This window comes from Lichenostomus cassidix, chromosome 1 (genome assembly GCF_008360975.1).
Source record: "Lichenostomus cassidix isolate B80296 chromosome 1, HeHo_3.0, whole genome shotgun sequence".
Taxonomy (NCBI): Eukaryota; Metazoa; Chordata; class Aves; order Passeriformes; family Meliphagidae; genus Lichenostomus; species Lichenostomus cassidix.
This window is the reverse complement of record NC_139479.1, coordinates 82347888-82362592: the sequence shown is the minus strand read 5'-3', so window position 1 is coordinate 82362592 and position 14705 is coordinate 82347888. Positions and strand designations below refer to the sequence as shown.

Genomic DNA, 14705 nt, shown 5'->3' with positions numbered 1-14705 from the left:
AAGCCTGTGAAAACTGGTAACTTCACATTTATGCCTGGTGTTATGTGATCCTTCCTCTCTTTGAGGTACAGAGGATACCTTGTTCTACCTTTGGAAAACATCCGGCTCTGTGGAAGGAGGATGTTTGTTCTGTTCTTCTGAAGAAGTTTGAAGCAGAGCCCAGTCTGGGGCCCCTGATGAAAGGCTTCATGATGCCACACTCCCTTGAGGAGATTTTGAAGAAACCTAATTTGCTGTGAGATACAAATGAAACTGTTTACAATGAACAGGTTTTTCCCTTTTGTGCATAATGCAATCCTCCTTTTAAGCTGGTGGATTCCTGCCATCCAGTTTTGCTGAGGCACACACTGACTTGTTGTGCATATCCAGTGATAATGTTAAAAATATTGAGAGCCCTAGCTAGCATGGCTGGATTGTTTGCAATTAGAAATTACCACAATTCTCAAATTTAGTGGGCAAAATTTTGGTTTTAGCAAGATGATTCTCAGCTGATAATCCAGGCAGAGATTTTTAAGGCTGATGTCATTCTTTGTTTCTTCATGATGACTGCAAAAGGTTTTAAAAGAGTTTGTCTCTGTCTGGTTTACATTTATTCTGGAAAAGAGATTGGAGAACTTGCATAAGTCTTACATAAAATAAACAAAGAACGGGTCTTAACCCATTTTTAAAAGCATTTTGTCTACCATTTAAGGTAGAATTTTCATTTATTTCTGTTGTTGCCATTAATTCCAATCTCTGACACATATCCTGAAAAAAAACCATATCTGTTCAAGATCCCATGCCTTATTTTGCTGAAACTGCTGAAAAATTCTCTGCTGCAACAAAGGAGGAAGCTGATTTCCAGATTTTTAAAAGATAAACAGCAATTAAACAAATTCCCAAACAGATTGTGATGCCTCTAAGTGCAAGTGAAACCATCTCTGTCTCAGATGCTGGATTCCTTTACTGTTAAAAACATGACAGTTTATCCTTCTACACTGCACCACTGCACTGACCTGTGAGAAGGTCAGTGGTGATGTGTGTGTGTCAAATTCCCCCGAAACCGCAATCTTGTCTTCTTCATCTAATACGTAGCCAACTGAGGCCATGCTTGGCTGCTGTTGACATCAGTGATTCTGCTGAAGGAACTAAATAAACAGTTAAATGCCCAAAAGTGCTCACCCACAGCAAAACATCCCAACAGTCAGAATTACTTCAGCCATACCACAGCAGAAACAGGGTCAGAGACTTGTCCCATATCATTCTCATCCTGCTAATGATGAGTTCACTGAAGATGGCAGCTTCTGACTCTAAATGCAGAATGGGAATAAAACAGATATCTAGACTCCCAAGGGTTTTTTCAGGCTATGTGTTCGGCTTGTAGTGATGGTCCTCATATCTACACTCCACTCTGGTAAGACCACACCTGGAGTACTGCATCCAGCCCTGGAGTCATCAGCAAAGGAAAGGTGTGGATCTGTTGGAGCAGATCAAGAAAAGGGCCACAAAAGCGATCAGAGGGCTGGAGTACATCTCCTGAGAGGAAAGACTGAGAGAAGAGGTTTTTCAGGCTGGAGAAGACAAGGCTTCAAAAAGTCCTTATTGCAAACTGTTAGTAAAAGGGGGCTTATGAGAAAGATGGAGAGAGACTTTTGACAAGGGCATGTAGTGCAGCACAAGAATAAATAGTTTTAAAATGTAGTAGGGCAGGTTAACATTAGATGTTAGGAAGAAATTCTTTACTGTGAGGGTGGTGAGACGCTGGCACAGAGAAGCAATAGATTCTCCATCCCTAGAAACATTCAAGGCCAGGCTGGATGGGGCTCTGAGCAACTTGATCTAGCGGAAGATGTCCCTGCTCATGGCAGGGAGGTTGGAATGAGATGATCTTCAAAGGTCCCTTCCCACCCATTCTATGATTCTGTGCTTCTGTGTCCTCTTCAGCACATGTCAAACGCACTGCCTAGACAAAAAGTCAAACTGTCGCCGTGCTCCACCAGTACAGCCTGCTACTGTGAAGCCACTTTGGAGCAATCTTGTACCTCCCTCAGAGCCAAAAAGGCTTAAGAGCATTTTTATCAATCAAACTCGTTTGTGAAATAGAAAATGAAGTGGGCCAGATTGTTTTGGTTCCAGCTTCAGCAGGTACAGCTGTTATTTGATCTTGGCATGTTCTTTTGAAGCCTGGCTGTGTCAAAGTGGTGGCTTTTTTTTAAATTTTTTTTTAGTTTTGTTGGTTGCGGGTTTTTTTGTTTGCTTGTTTGATTGTTTTTGGGGGGGGTTGGGGGGTTTTTTTGTTTATTTGCAAAGAGCTCTTTTGAATATGGCCACTGCTTTATTTGTGAATAATTTCACAGAGTTCAAATACCTTAGTTTTTAACCCTTCTCTCACTGCAGCATGGGAAACTACAAAAAGCTGGTTTCACTTCTGGCATATCAAGCAGGAGCAGTCCACATCTGGGTCTGACTTCTTTTGATGACATTCAAGAAATTCCATTGCTCGAGGAGTTCTGCAAGAAAATGGAGACAAAGTCAACGTTACAGAACAAGATGCCTTGGTCTGGATGTCTCGGACCAGGGAGAAAATCAGAAACACTGTCTTTGTTATACACAACATACTCAGAGCCCTTGAGCTCCACTGAGTTTTGGAACGACAGGGCTGACACAGGTGCATCTCCTCTAAAAATCTCAAGCCCAAAAGTAAATGCAGCCAGTCTGGCCTCAAAAGTAGTATAAATTGAAGCAAACACAGAGAGATATCAGCTCTGCTGCTCATTACTGTAGCAATACAACCTTAGAAGCAAATTTCAAATTTGCCTTTAAAAGAGTATTTATAAAGAGCTTAAGCTCATTCAAGTGGTGTAAGAACATCTTGATAATAGCCTCTATACATTCTATAGGACGAAAACAACTGATTAAATACCTTACATAAGCATCCCCTTAGCTTTGTGGTTTACCCATTGCAGCACTGAAAAAAAAATACTATGCAAAAATTCACTTTAAATATTTCATTAACCTTCTTAACTTTGACCCAGCATGATGATACATGCTGAGAAACTAACAATGTATTTTACATAGCAAATGTATGTCTGTGTCCCAGTAATTTCTGAGCAGAGAATAAATAAATCTCGATTTTCCAGCTGTACCAGCTGAGGAAATTACAGACCCTCCCCAGTAAAACACTTAGCATCTTGTTAATTTGAATAGCTCTGAAGGAAACTTTAAGCAGAATAAATGACCCTTTCCCTTAACAAGAAGTAAGGGGCAGCAAATTAGCAAATTTGCATATGGAAAATACTTACTATTCACCAGCACTAAAAGTTTCCTGTTCAAACTGGCAACAGAGAAGAATCTAATTGTCTATAATGTTTTATTGAGGAGCTACAAAGTTAATGGGAGCGGGAAGATACTACTCATGTTTACCTCAGAAAATAAGCTAAAGTCAGCATTGATAATTCTGACAAAGTGCTCCAGATTTCCATATTAAATAGGTTCTTATTTGCTTGCATAAATCCACATCTAAATAAGACAGGTCTGAGGAGGCTTCAGGATCAATGCTAGTAGATTCTAATAATACAAACAAGTTATCAGGGTCTTTTTAAACATACTTAATAACTATAAGGCCAAAGAATAATTTAGCCAAGATTTTTTTAAGTGTCTATGATTTTTGTTACTGCCAATTTACCCTCTAACAACTGAGAAAAGCTCCGTTTCACAGATGAGGAGCATGGTTTTTCCAAAAACAGACTTTCTGTGATATTTTGTGGAAGCCACTCAGATATTAGAGATGTTAGTGCATTCAAGTCATCCGTATCTTTGAAAAATCTTAGCCACAAGGGAGCTGGCTTCTTAACAATGTTGCAAGCTGTATGAGATAACCAGCTTGGCTCTAGTTTTCTGGCTAGCTCATAATGCAGCCCCTTCTGAAAACAAGCCATGAAAACACAGTTTGTTTGAAGTATTGCAAGAGGCTGTACCATTAGGGAAGCAGAAAAATCTTATATTCCCCTCGCTGCATGACAAAATCCAACCAGTAATGCTCACATGTCCTCTTTAAGTGACCTAAGAGAAGGTGAGAATGCCTCACCATTCTGGCAGCCATCCAGAGTATGTATTTTGAGTCCAAAGTTGGGGGGAAAAAAGGCCATAGAGGCAAATGATTTTGCAGGAAGATTGACACACAAAAAAAAGCCATGGGAGTATTTTTAACAGAAGCAAATGTTTCATGCAGTTTTACCTTCAAAGGCCTGGCTGCAGTTCTTGTTTAGTTTCTTTTGTACTTGGCTAGATCCCAGTGTATGATTTGCAGAACGTGATCTGCCTTTCCTGTACCTGTGGGGTTTTTGGTAGCTCAGGATTAGTATCCGTTGAAAAAAAGTATTTTGGAGATCTCAAGGCAGCATATTTATCTGCACTCACCAAAATCTATGTTAACAAGATCAATAGCAGTGTGTGGGTTTTATGACCCAGGGAATTGCTCATCTTGGGCACCTCATAGGTCATCAGCAGTCACTGGAAGAGCCATAGGGTTCCAACAGTGACTGCAGGTAGATATCAAATTTAATTGCAGCCAGAATTAAGTGTTTAAGGTTGGGGGGCTTTTGTTAAAACAGGTCTGTAAATGGCATAAGACTGGCACATTACAGCTATTTCACATGGAGCACTGCATGTGAAAAACACCATAAAGGAAATCTGATCACACTCTGCAGCTGCCTGAAAGGAGGTTGTAGCAAGGTGGGGGTCAGTCCTTTCTCCCAGGTAGCAAGTGACAGGACAAGAGGAAATTGCCTCAATTTGTGCCAGGGGAGGTTTAGATTGGATATTAGGAATTTATTAATTTTTTTTATATCTAAAGGGTTGTAAAGATGTAGATGTGGCACTTGTGAACATGGTTTAGTGTTGGGCTTGGCAGTGCTGGGTTAATGGGTAGACTCATTGACCTTTTCCACCTTAGTGACTCTATGATTCTGTAAAAGTAAATTCTCTGCCTCTCAGCTGCTCAGGCTCCCTCCTCAGGGCGTGTTGGCTGCCCTATTCTAGTGATGCACAGCAGCCCCAAATCCACTGGGATGGCCAGTGTGACATGAACAGCAAGCACAAGCTAGCAAGGACATGCTGTCTGAAAGTCTGACTCAGAAAAGGAGAGCACATGTGCATGTATAAGGGATGTGAAGAGAGTCAGTAACTTGGTTTAAGAGCTGTGCGTTTAAATATGCAGAGAAAGCACCTCTGCATGTTTACATGCAGAGTTGTGTAAGGAGTTGGAAATTCCACTGAATCATCACCATTCCATCTCTGTCAGCAGAAGCTCCCCAATGCACTGGATGGACAGTATGGCCTTGGTGGGGAGAGAGATGGAGAAGAATAAAGCTGTGAATGGAGTGCAGAGACAAAGAAAATATCATGATGTCATCCACACCTCTGATTTTTATTTGAGCATTGTCTTTGTCCCCTTCCTGCATTCCACAAAAGCTTCATATTGTTGTGCTCTCAGCAAGAGAACTGTTCTACACTGACTATCCAACCTAAATCACACAAGGCCTAATCTGACCAAAGCCTTCCTACAGTTTCTGTGTGACACCAAACAGCAAAACTCTTAAGGCCACTGTCCCTTTCAGTGCAAGAGTGCGGGCCATGAGGTGAAGTTAAGAGAGGCCAGGTGTGGAACAAAAAGTGGAGATTGCTCTTGATTGTCCACTGATTTGTCCACTGTCCCTTTTGTCCCCATGCCTTAGGGATGGGGATTAGCCCAGCTCTGAAACACCATCAAAGCATTCTCTCAGAAACTAGGAAGGGATGGGAAAAGAGAGAAGGCAGAGAAAAGGAGAAGCCAAAGGATTAGATGGAACAGTGACTAAAAAGAAGGAAAAAGACGGCAACAAACGGTTAAAAAATTAAAAGTAAGGAACTGCAGAAGGCAAAGAGCAAAGAACTTCCAACACTTCCAGCACACTGGTAAGCCACTGGAACAGCAATGCTCTTCTGTCCAGGGGCAGAAGGACAAATGAAAAACCTCACAATTTTGGGGATCACTGAAGCTCAATCCTCCTGTTAACACAACTGGCTGGCTTGGCCAAGGCCAGAAGAAGGCAGCTGAGGAAGTCAAACACTGTGGTGTAGTCTTAGTTGAGGCAAAGATAAATAAAAAGGTGAAGAGAAAAGTGCAGTTGCAGTAAGAGATTCTGTAGAAACAGAAAGAGGGAACACAGCCTGACAAGGCTTATCTAAATGTGTAATAGCCCTCATCTTGCATAAAAGGCATAATTCTGCTTATGAGCTGATCTATGAACATATTTCTGTGGTAGAACCATAGAATAATGTAATGGTTTGTATTGGAAGGAACCTTCAAAGAACCTCTGGTCCAAACCCCCTGCCATGGGCAGAGACATCTCCCACTAGACCGGGTTGCTAAAAGCCCCATCCAACTTGGCCTTGAACACTTGCAGAGATGGGGCATCCACAACCTCTCTGGGCAACCTGTTCCAGGGCCTCACCACACTTACTGTAAAAAAATGCACTGCCTGAGTGGAATTTCTCCACTTGTTGTCCACAGTGATCAGAGAGATTAGATCAGAATGTAAACTGAAAGACTGGATACTGGAATAAATAAAATCAGTGAAGAAAACAGGAAGAGAAGAAGAAATACCATTCTCAGGACAGAACATTTTGGCTAATGATTCTCGGATACAAGGAGTGAAGGCACAGAGCTACATGAATGATGACTGGATTCTCTTTGCATGTGTTTTCAACAGAGCTTGATGCTGTTACCAGTACAGTTCTGGGAGTGCTGAGAAGTCAGAGATCATGGCTGGGATCAGGGCTGTCAGTGCTATATACACCAGCAGGTCTTATTTCTCAAGTCCACAATGAACACAAGAAACAAGAAGAGACAGTAAACAGATGGCGACACTTTAAAAGAAAATGGTAGGTTCAGGAGGGAACACCTATCTATCTTGTCATTGACATTTAGAGGATATCTATCACCCTGTTGTCTAAATGCCAAAAAAATTTACAGAATTACTGAGTTCAGAGGAACCATGTATTTCTCTCTGCTCCTCTGGAATGACAGTGGTAGGTCAACTGAGTCTTAAATAGATGATATATAGAGGCATCTCCTTCCTTTTCCAGAAATTGGAGCCATTACTGAGATGGGCAACTGGATGGAGGAAGACCACTTTGTGGCATAAATTTATGTGCAAGAACACAGACTTTTTGCCATGTATAAGTTAGACACTCATTCAGCTGGTTTTTTTTTAAATACAGGAGTTCTTCATCTAACATAGAATTTACAATTGTCTTGAGGAATACTATCCAGATCCCACAAGCAATGCATTGTCTTAAGAGTGTGGGGATGATACCTCCATATCACTCTGACATTCCCATGAAGATACAAGTTAGATGCCATGTTTTGGCCCCCACCATATTTTGATAGCATATCTTGTTCACTGGGAGTTACAGTCTTTGCAAATGCATTCCAAATTCTGCTTGAATTAATCAGTGCAATTTTCTCTTTCCTAATGGATTGGCCTTTCCCTCCACAAGTCAGGAACAATTCAGCTGCAGCAAGAGCAGTGAGGGCTCACTGGTGTCACAGCAAACCTTCCACCATCCTGCTTTTCATGGTGTTTGTTCCCAATTCTTTAACAGCAGCTCCTCCTCTCAAGGTCCACTTCAGTTCAGTGAACTCTGAAGTCCTGTCACTTCTCACAGCCACCTCACTGTTCTTGAAAATACAGGCTCCTTATAAACTCTGTGTCTTTGCTGTGACAAACTGCAACCTTCAGCTCAGACTGATGGAAAAATTATATCATCATAAAGCTCCCCTTACCTCTTCTTGTCATCTCCAGGACCTCCCAGAGACTTGATCTCCAAAGGTTGTGTCAGAACTTCTTTTAATGGGCTTCAAGGAATGGGAGGAGTTTGCCCCAGACCAGTCTTCACATCTTGACTTTCCTCCTCCACCTCCAGTGAGAATGTAATAAATCTGGCTGTTTTCCAAGAACAAAAACAAAGGAGAGAATATTGCCTTTAATCTCCCTGTCTTGCTTTCTCTGTCAGTAAAGGAAGGGTAATAAAACACATTTGCACAGCACCGAGGGGTATTGTGAGGGATAAATTAGTCTGTAACGTATCTGTAATTGCTCAAAATGCTACAACAAAAAGTGTGAACAGCTTGAGAAAAGGGGATCACCTTTAAAGCCCAAGTGATGGTGAGCTGAAGCCTCAAAGAAAGAATAATTTTAAGAAACAGCAGTGCTGTGTACTGAGCTCACTTTTAATGCTGATGAGAACACTGTATTGGGAAAAGTGGGGGAAAGCCACCATCTGTGAGATATGCCATCCACATGGGTCTAAAGCTCTTCCTTTACTTGGAAGGAAAATAACTAGTTGTGGAGGTGCAAGCAGTGCCTACCTGACATGACTTTTGAGATGTAAGCAGGTATCAGGAAACCTGTTGTACTACTATTAAACAACACAAACTGTGCACTGGGTCTATGACCAGATGTGAAAGAGTCTGTGGGATTATGCAAAGGACATTGAAAGAGGCACTATCAGCAGCCCAAATCTTAAAACAACATGACTCATATTTCATTACCATGAAATTTGCTTAAAAATCTCACAATTTCCTATAGGTCACAATTATGGAGAGGGGTTGCCCTTCCTCCTAACTTCTGAGCCCTGAATTCAGAAGTCCTTTCTTTGCAAACCTGAACACTAGAAACCTTCCAAAGAAATAAACACAACTTAAATTTCTCCCATTACCACTCAATTCCAGAAGCCAGGCTTTAATGTAAAACACAAAGAACTATAAATGTTAACAACAGAGCTATCAGCCTGGCAAAGTATCCTCTGTTCTTGGCAAGGGTTTCCTACAGCTGGCAAGTTTGAACTCTGATCTGTCTGTGTCTCGCAAGGCACAGAAAGGGGCAGGTTGAGGGAAGGGCTCCTGTCACAACATGATCCCTCAGGTGCAGCAAGGACTATTGCTCAGGTATAAAGGCTGCATCAATCTGTACTGATTTGCTGAGCAAGTGACTTCAGAAATGGGTATGGCTTCTATCTGGCCTCACATTTTTGAGTCATTAGCCAGCAAGGCTGTGGATCAGTTGCTTTTGTGCTACATGGAGAGCAGTATTTACAGCACCCACAAATAGACTGAGATGGGGAGACACCCCATCAGTATGAAAGTCAAAGAGCATAGCCACTTTCATAATTATGGTTTAAAGTACCTGCAGTCACATCTGGAGAGCAAAGCAGGATATGTATTCTCCCTCCCCTTCCTCCTCCTTTCCATGTGAAAGGTATGGCACTATGATGTACTGTCCCAGGGCTAAGGTCATGTTTGCTTTGATCTGATAACAAATTGTATAATAATAGCTGGTTAGCATTCAAGGAAAAACCTGCTTGTTTTAACTTGTGGTTTATCATCAGAAGTGGAAACAAGGATTACTTCTTTTCAGGGACACAGCAAATGAAGGACAATTTGCAGGAGAAAAATTCCAGACAACTGGTCCACTCTGCAGACGAAACTTAATAAACTCCAGCTTTTAATATAGCTTCTAGCTACTTCTTGGACAGGAAATTCCGATAGTTGTGAGGTGACATGGGCTGGAATCCCAGCAAGACCCATTACCTATTCTGCTACAAGTTTGCTTTGCAATGGCTTATTAGTTTCTAGAGCGAAACTGAAGAGCTTAAATTTACATAAAATAAATTCCAGGGCATATCACATTTGGCAAGCTTCTGTATGGAGATAATAGTGTTTACTCTTTAGCTTTATGAGGGTATTTGAGCTGTCATTACAACTGTAGTACTTTGACCATGTAAATGCTACGTTGTCATAATATTCTCTCCTTCGCTCTGCCTAAACCAGGACTTTGAGATTTATGGATCTATCAGCCATCCTTCTTTCCTGGGTGTCAAAGACATCAGAAAATCATGCTTGACTGTGACAAAAGCTTGTGAGTCAATATTAAATACAGCTGAGGTTTTGACTCCTTTTTGGAGCTTGTTATTACATCATTAGAAGAAAAGGTAATGTAGCTAGAAGCCATAGAGCAAGGATGCACAATTTATCACCTGCTCTTTGGGTACCAATGGCACTCACAGAATCATCTTCTTGGAAAAGCTGGCCCTCTGACACTGTAGAGTATATTTCAGAGTCAATGTTATGATCAAACTGTTATTTCCTTCTTCAGAGGCAGGTTTTTACTGCAAATACATACTCTTCAAATGGTGTCATCTACAGAATTGTAACTCATATTTTACTGCTTGGAATAAAAATGTTATTTTCAGCATTAATAACTTCACTAAGTCAAAGTGTTCATTTACTTTTTGACTACAAACTCTCTCTAATGCCAGTGTAGAATTCCTATGCAACCCCTTGGATATGGTCAGAAATTCTGATATATAAAACACTCCTCCAACGAAAAGGTTGCTTAGGAATTCTGGTTTTCAAATGTTTCAACTCTTTCTTGCTGTTTGAAATCCCCTAAAGCCTTAAATGTAGATCATTCTCTTTCTTCCTGAGCAGAAGTCCTGTTGCCTTGCTCAGTCATTTTGAAAGGCTGAATTCTCACAATTTCACTAAAGAATGGAGGAAAAAGCAGTGGAGTATTCTGTTTCGCGTTTGTGAAATACATAATGAGATGTTCAGCCACAGGGGACTGGGGAGGGAGGAGGGCTGGCAGATAAATCACAGTGGAAATTCAGTAACCGTGTTTCTCTTTTAAAATAGGCTTGCTATAGTTTCAAAAGACATTATTTATAGAGCACCGCATGCAGTAAGAGTTTAACAGGTAAGGCAGACAGGAGGTATCAGTCCCAAAGCATGGTTCAATATTCAGTCACTGGACACCAAAGATCCATGGTTTTCATACACCTGAACTCCCACTCTTGCCTGAACATTCTTATTGCCTTTACTCTGCTGACAGACTTTGGAACCATGTCACAAATTGGAACGGGGAACTCAGATCCAACTGCAAAAGCAGCACTGCAAAAAAGGCCTGATAAACACCAGCCGTATTTTTTCAGTCAGGTAAGTTCCCAGGTGAGATACATCACCCAGCAGCACAAGCGCTGCATGTACAAGGGTGGTGCAGGAGGAAGGGGTGGTCGCAGTGGGAGAAGAAGAGGAGGGTCATGGTGTCTGTTTAAGCAATGCAAACAGGGTGATTATTAAACTGGTCCTCTGGTGCCTTCATCCCAATGGTTTGAGGATAGGCTTCACTTTGGACATGATGAGTCACTCTCTTTGCTAAATGGTACTATTCACAGCAAAGAAAGCCTAAGGTTGTCCCCTGTTCTTCTGATCTTTGTGCGAGCCTGGAGTCATGTTAGCCATGTGAGGATCTCAGCACCCCTCTGGAAAGGTCAGTTTAACTTGAATCCCTCCTAACCGTGGAGGAAAAAGGCATGAAAGTCAGATCCAAACAGCTCAAAATGTTGAAAACAAAGAGAAAAATCTCACTCCCATAACAGCAAAAATGTAATGGCTCTGTAGGCCTTGCTATGCCAAATGATATAAAAATGCTCAGATATCCTCTTTGAGTGACTTAAGGGAAGCTGCCTCACCATTTTGGGATCATAGCTAGATATTCACATGTTCTGACCAGTGGAACTGTTTATTACACAGAGTTGCTTCAACATTATGTTGTGCAAATTTCACTTTCAATCATCAAAGCTTGTTCTCTTCCTGTGCTACAGCAAATGCCCTTGCTGCTTCTGAGGACTCAGAGAAGTGTTAGCACAGCTCTAAGGCAGAGCATGTGATTCCTGAGACTTGTGTCCTGCATGGGATCAAAGTTCTGTCAAAAGCCCCTGTACTCATGGGAAATCTTCTTCATAATTAGCATTTATGTAACAACTCTTTCATGGGCCAAACATATGTTTACATTCCTCCAGTCTGTTTCTTTAAGCGACAGTGCTGGCCAGATGTTTTTGCAAGATCACTGGAATTAGGTCTTTGTTTTCAGCTCTGCTCCATCTACCCATGCAATGTCTCAAAGGGGACAACTGCTCCCACACATCCCTTTGTTTACCAAAGAACATGGATGCATTCTGTTTTTCTTGAAAGTATGTATCAGGGAGAAGTGACAGAGAGCCTGTGGAGTGACAGAGTCATCTTACCTCCTCCCACCAAAGGAATATGGGTTCAGTGTTGAGAAGAGATCTGAGGATCTTTGAGGAAAGATGCCCAAAAATTGTGTCTCACCTAAAGAGGTCACAGCTCTTTGGAGTGAGCTGCAAAGTGAATCAATGGCCCTGACTTGAGTAAAGGCAAGATTTCTGCCTCACCCTCTAATCTTTGGGGTCTTTCTTGTCTTTGTGCCTCCTGTCTTGATGTTTATTGTCTGTAAAATGGGTGGGCTGTTATAATCCTCACCCACTGTGACTATAGAATACATCTCACAGACATCTGAAAGATGGAAGCTGGTAAAAGAATAAGGTGCAGTCCAGTTGGCTTTTGAGTAACTCCTCATTGCAAGTTCCCCTTCAGACTGGCTCACAGTCCCAGGACTATCTAACTTAATTTGGCTATAATCACAACCTTGCTCAGGACTGCTACAACCACATGAAGGGTCAGAAACCCAGTTTTGGTAACTATTGCCTAAGGGTGCCCGTGTTATACTGTGGTTTCTGAAGGAAAGTTTTTTAATAGGCAAACCATCCATGCAAGGGAAACTCAGTTCTTTGAAAGGATGTGCTGTACTTTCTAGGAAATAAAACGATCTGGATTAGAGAAACACCAATGGATGTGGTGGTCTGTGAGGCAATTTAGAAAAGTGATCCAGGTAGCTGTTTCTTCCAAAGCCATGAAATATCATATCTGGGAATGAGACAGTCTTCATAATAAAATTCTTGAAGAAAAAAAAATTTCTAAAGACAGAGAAAAGGCCACTAAAGTAAATTTGGAAGCTGTCTGCACACAGCCCTGTCGTACAGGAGCCAGTGTTACTCCCAGGTTGAGCTGGGCTGTCTACAGAAAAGTGAATGGAAAGAGCAGCTGCCACATGAAATAATTTAATGAATATCCCCCTCACCTTACTAGCAGGAATTTGAACTGCAATTTAAAACAGTAAAACTTTGAAGGGAGGGTAGCAATGTGCCTCCTCAAGGAATTTCTCTGCCCTCACTGCCTCGGGAAAAATCAGTTTTACCTTTCCTTTACAGAACTGTTTTGAAAGCCACATCTGATTTCATCAGAGGTTTTTTTAATTGGGCTTTTCATAAGTTTTTCATGACAGTTTCTTTGCTTAAGGATTTGCACCTGAAAACAACAGAATTCTGGCCCAGAATTTCTACAAGAAAATATCTTCTTACTAAGACACTGAAGTTCCATCATACACAGGCAGGGACTGCATCTAGACTAGATTTTGTAGGCACTAATGATGTTTACTCAGTTGATGTTTGTTTCTGTTTAGTAAAGAATTTATTCCCATCATAATGTTATACCTCTAACCTCATCAAAACCCACTTTATGCAGCTGGGAACATAGAAATTAAAAAGTGGTGGGCTTTAACATCTTGACAATTGAAAATGTTTACTCTGGCTGAAACACCTTGACATTTCCTTTGCCATAAAAGACTGGATTCCCAAATGAACAGAATTATTCATAGGGGATGATGTTACTCTCTGTCAGTAAGAAAACCAGGATTTGGCCAAAGGACCTCACTGATTTCAATATGTAAGTAGTTTTCTTCTAAATTTTCATGTCACTGATAATCACTTTCTCTCGATTTTTTTTTCTTTCAGTAACCACAACTTTAAAACTGTGTTCTTCTGCTCTGTTAAAATATGTGGGCTAATCTCTGGTAAACCACCATATTTAATTTAGTTGAATATGTTTTGGTAACATTTTAAGTTAGCACAGTTAGCTCATGTGCCAAGTATTACATTTTTTCATTCCCCACAAAATCAGGACAAACTGTACGTCTCCTGCTGTGTCTGAAGCCGATTTGGCTAACTTTCAGCTATGTTAATTAAAGAATACAGCAATACTATTTTTATCTGATTTTAAAATACTACAGATACACTGCTGGCAATTTTACTTGTTTTGTTGCAAAACTACTTAATAGCAAAAGAAGTTCAGTAGTTTGTTTTATGCTATTCATTTTCACATCCATGCCATAATGCTAAGAACTGTCAACCAATTACAAGGACTTATCAAATCCACTTTCAAATAGAGATTTGGATAAACTTCACTAAATATAATATAATGGAATATAATGGAACAGAGGAGGAGGTAAAAAGAAAGAGAATACCAATGACAAGGTTTAAAGACCTTTTTGAACAGAACTTTCTGCAATACCAAAAAGTTCTGGTTTGAAAAGAATGTTTCTAATACTTCTGAAAAATTGGGTTAACTATTTAAAAAACTATGTACTAAAGAAAGTTTATTAGCAATAATCACTCTAGCCAATATACTGTAAAACATTGTGGACCAAAAAACCCAATGATTGATATAATGTTTGAAGAGTTAAAAGGGTTTTGTTAATTTGAAAATAAAAGGATTAAGATCAGGCAGGCTCTAAATTTCCAGCACCAACTCCCTACTCTTCACCTAGACAATTTATTTCTATTCTGCATTAGTATTGCTGGCCATACTCATAGCTTAGAGGGACAAGACCTATTCTGTTTGAAGTCAGTGGGCATTCTGCCATAGATTCAATAGGAGCAGAATTTGGCATCTGAAAGCAAACTACATGTGATGAAATATGGACCTG

The 14705-nt window shown here is 40.7% G+C and overlaps 1 long non-coding RNA gene across 3 annotated transcripts in view; it reads right to left on the bottom strand.

The window, feature by feature from the left end:
* LOC146445030 (uncharacterized) overlaps window positions 1-14705 on the bottom strand; it is a 51841-nt gene that overhangs the window by 28315 nt on the left and 8821 nt on the right. Inside the window, exons 3-6 of one of the 3 annotated variants that reach the window (XR_014853403.1) lie at window positions 9210-9332; window positions 7808-7967; window positions 4217-4311; window positions 2348-2489 (exon numbers count right to left, since the gene is read on the bottom strand). This is a non-coding gene — a long non-coding RNA (uncharacterized LOC146445030). Of the gene's footprint in view, window positions 1-2347; window positions 2490-4216; window positions 4312-7807; window positions 7968-9209; window positions 9333-14705 lie in introns of those variants that run through there. The other 2 variants (XR_014853406.1, XR_014853412.1) reach the window with 2 other exon arrangements.